Genomic DNA, 4,467 nt, shown 5'->3' with positions numbered 1-4,467 from the left:
CGCATCCAGCATAGTGTATAAAAGTGTTCACATATTACAATATTCTGGGTGACTAAAACATACCTTTTTATCAGCAAAGCTAAGCCTTTGGATGGAAATCCTTCTGAAATGTGTCAAACATTACATTTTTTATTATTATTTTAAACAGAATACTAAGATAAGTATCTTTTCTCTCAATGACTCATTGTGTTCTTCCACATTATAGCAATGCTTTCATAGGTTTTTGAGATCCTTTATCCCTTTCCTAAGTCGTAGGTTGTAGTAGTAGTTCTTCTGTCTTCCTCCTATCCTGTCAATGGCTATCTCCTAATCTTCTACAGTATTTTAAATACAATAGAATGAACTGCCGTTTCTTCTTTTCTTTGGAGTACATTGTGATATGCATTTGCTACTCACCAACAATTTCCGTCTATTTTAGTTCTGTGACCACATGAAGAAGGAATGTGTTACCACCAGTTAGATATCTACCAAAGTGGGCAATTTGGGTTATCTATTCTGAAAAAAAAAAAAAAAAAGAGAAATTTCAAAGATCCCACTCCATAACAGAAACTTCAGAGGTCCTAGGGTATGTACGAGCAATTTTCCTAATTTGAGAAACAAAGGTAAACATGAAATCAGTTTTATTTCCAGAAGCCTTCATAGCATACCTTCCTCCTAAGCTGAGACCATAGACTTAAACTTTATTCTAAAGTCCTTGTACAGTAATCTAAGAATTTAACAATATGATGATATATTATAGATGTTAATTTATGATATGAAACTTTTCATTTGCTGATCTCAAAACAAAATAAAAATAATTTCTGATTTGTGTATTTCTCTATTCCCCTATTCTGGGTATTCAAAGTTCTAAAGACATTAAATAATTTTATTTAGCAAAGTGGCTTCATGATTATCAGTATTATCACATGTCACACCTATGCAAAATCTATACTGTAGAGCAAGGGTCTACAATTTTTTTTTTTCCTTAAAGGTCCAAATAGTAAATAATTTTGTCTTTGTGGAACCTGTGCTCTCTGTTGTAACTACTCAAGTCTGTTGTTGTGGCCATAGATAATAATTGTCTAAACTCTTGTTTATAGACTCTAAAATTTGAATTTGTATAATTTTATGTGATATGGAATATTCTGCTTCTTCTTCTTTTTTTTTTAACCTTTTTTTTTCCTCTAATCACTGAGAATACTAACCTTTCTTAGTTCACAGATCATATAAAAATAGTCTATGAGTGGATTTGGCCTACAGGCCAGTTTGTCTACCACTGCTGTACAGTCCTGCTACAGAGGGTTTTAACAGCAGCAGAAATGGCATACAGACAACCAAGATTTGAGAGGTCTGCATGTCGTGAAGCGTTCCATATTTTTCAGAGAAGATTAGCATGGCCTCTGCGCAAGGATGACACGCAAATTCGTGAGAGGTCTGCATGTAACATCAGGCTTCCTTTAAAAGGCTGAAGGTTTTGGTAATGATTATTTCTAAATATATTGATAATTTTTTAAAAGATTATTTATTTGAGAGAGAGAGAAAGAGAGATCGTGGGTGGCAGGGGGTGGGGGGGGCAGACAGAAATAATATCAGCAGAGTCCCCTGCTGAGCGGGGAGCCCAGTGCAGGTCTTGATCATACTACCATGAGATCATGGCCTGAGCTGAAATCAAGAGTCAGACAGTCAATCAGTCACCCAGGCATGCCATAAATATATTGATAATTTTAAAATGGGAAATTCCAGGATATTTTACAGAGTTTGTTGCTTATTTGTTCTTTCATCTGAGTAGTTCTCAGACCATAGTTTTTCAAACTATACCGTGCATGGGAATAATACATAGGTATCCTGTTAAGAGGCAAACAGGCAAGTCTGTTGTGGGGTCCAAGAGGGTATTTTTAATAGGCTCACAGGTGATGCCAATGCTCTTGGTCCTCCAATCCCCCTTTGAGTATCTAGAACACAGACAACATTAAAGAAAGCCCAATTTGACCTAAGTGGTAATGAGTCTCTGTATGGGAGTTTAAAGGAATGAAAAGTATAGCCCTTGAAAAATGAAAGCGAAAAGTATGGGGAAAAAATTTAATAACATTTAAATTACAGACATTTGTCATCTGAAGATGTTTTGACTTAGGACTTTTTGACTTACGATTTTGCAAAAGCAAGATGCATTTAGTAGAAACCATGCTTCGAATTTTGAATTTTGATCTTTTCCCTGACTAGTGGTATGCTTTGATAATTTCTCATGAGACTAGTCAGCAGCAGACAGCCACAGCTCCCTGCCAGCCATGCGATTGCAAGTGTAAACAACCAATATACCTATAACCATTCTGTATCTATACTACCGTTCTGTTTTTCACCTTCAATACTTCAGTACAGTATTAAATATATTTTGTGACATATTCAACACTTTATTACAAAATAGGCTTTGTGCTAGAGGACTTTGCCCAACTACAGTCTAATGTAAGTGTCCTGTGCACATTTAAGGTAAACTAGGTTAAGCAATAATGTTTGTTTAATAGGTTAGGTATATTAAATGCATTTTCAACTTAAATGATATTTTGATCTTTAATTGGTTTGTCAGGACATAACCCATTGTAGTCAAGAAAGATCTATATATGAATGGCTTCACCAAATTAAGAATTGTGCTGACAGCCCAGAATACTTAACTTGCTAAACACTAATTATCCTAGCTACCACCAAAAGCCTAGCTTTAATGCAGACCGCATTCATCCTAACTCTTCAAATATTTTTCAGCTTTTTGGTAGATTACCTAATACTTACCAAAATAATGAGCAATTAAGTAAAAATTATAAAGTACGAGGACTATTAAAAATTGTTATGTATTCTTTAGGCTTGCATGTTGCATTTACTGTGTGCACAAATCAATATGCAAGTATGCATGATGCTTAAAATGCATGTGGTCTGAGGATTGCTAATGTCAAGTTTCAATCCCATGCAAATGAAAGGGGCAGAATGCATAAACCTGTCAAAATGATGATTTTAATGGAAATGTCAAGATACTTCTGAAAGCCCATATAATAATCCCTTTTATGCAGCACAAGGAAGGAGCCTCTGATCCTAAAAGAACTAACCTGTCACCCTGCATGATACGTTTCATCCTATTACTATCCTCAGCTCCATTATCTAAATGACCAAGCACTCCTTCAATTCTAGGGCTAAATGATGTCATGACATGACTATCATCATATTTATACCTCATAAAATTAGAAAGGTTATTAAACATAATTTGACCTTTGGCATACTCTAATAGAATCCTGATTTTTGATGTTTTCTTTCTTTTCCTCCTTTTCCCCTCTATTCACTCACATCACTCATTCCAGTTCTTTTTTTCTTCTTTTCAAATAAATTGTTTCCCACTTACACTGATGCTATGTTTCATAACCAAATCTAGGATTTTATAAAATGCAGTTTTTATTCTAGTGCTTCCTAATTATTCTTCAAAGCTGCCACTCAGGAGAGAAGTTACTTCCATTCAAACCTAAATTCAATGCCAAGTACATATGCCCTTGAAAATTTTCTAAAGCATCGGGTGATGTGGGGTCTGAGATGTCTTGCTGTTTTGTGGTTACTATTGTCTTTAACTAGCTGGTAATACAGTCCAGAAGGCTATTAGCTATGTTTATCTGTGTTGGTTCACTCTGTTTAAAACATATTCAAAGAACAGGTGCTTCATGATGGGCTAAGGTCATGCATTTGGTATGTTGGACGATTGAAAAGGAAAGAGTGTTTGTTGGAAACTTTACAGACTCTTATTCTGTATAACAACGTTCCCTCTGGCATTTAAGATTCTTTTAAATAGATTTAACAGAAATAGTTGCATTTTATAAATGCTTCAAAATAAGGGCAATGAGCTGTGTGTGTGTGTGTGTGTGTATGTGTGTGTGTGTGTTCTTTCTTTGGAGATCATTGCTAATTTATCTTGTCCTCAGTGTATGTTTTCTGTTCCAAAGCCTTCTGAACATAGAATCTTATCTTTCAGTCTCCTCTGGTTGTTGGTTAATATTTAGCATTCTCTCTGCTTCCTTATCTTAATAAGGAAGCCAATGGCTTCCACATGGAGATACATTGTCACAATTAATTTTCCATTTAAGAAAGTAGTCTCTTACACTCAACTCACAGCTTCCTATTCTCGATTTGATTATGGCATTTATTTACACTCAGTAGCTATTTATTAATAATATGCTAATGGAAAAAAAACCAACAACAACAAAAAAACAAAACAACAACAACAGTCCCTGCTTTCAAGGAATTTTTAGTCTAGTAGGTCTATGGACAAGAGAATGGATAATAAAATATGAGGTGATATTGCAGCTTCTAAATCCATGAATCAATCAATATATATTTATGAAATGAAAACTAGGGACAATCATCAAGCCTTTATTAGACATAGATGTGGATGTGGATATAAATACAGACACAAATAGAATTATTGGCTCCAAAGAGATTGAAAACTGGTAGGAGAAAAAA

The 4,467-nt window shown here is 34.7% G+C and overlaps 1 pseudogene; it reads left to right on the top strand.

The window, feature by feature from the left end:
- Positions 1-1,329: 1,329 nt before the first annotated feature.
- LOC123390836 lies at positions 1,330-1,424 on the top strand (annotated as a pseudogene).
- Positions 1,425-4,467: the final 3,043 nt, after the last annotated feature.

This window comes from Mustela putorius, unplaced genomic scaffold (assembly GCF_011764305.1).
Source record: "Mustela putorius furo isolate JIRA1106 unplaced genomic scaffold, ASM1176430v1.1 tig00000145_pilon_pilon_pilon, whole genome shotgun sequence".
NCBI classification, from domain to species: Eukaryota; Metazoa; Chordata; class Mammalia; order Carnivora; family Mustelidae; genus Mustela; species Mustela putorius.
Note: the sequence above shows the minus strand (reverse complement) of the source record. Positions and strands in the feature narration are given on the sequence as shown.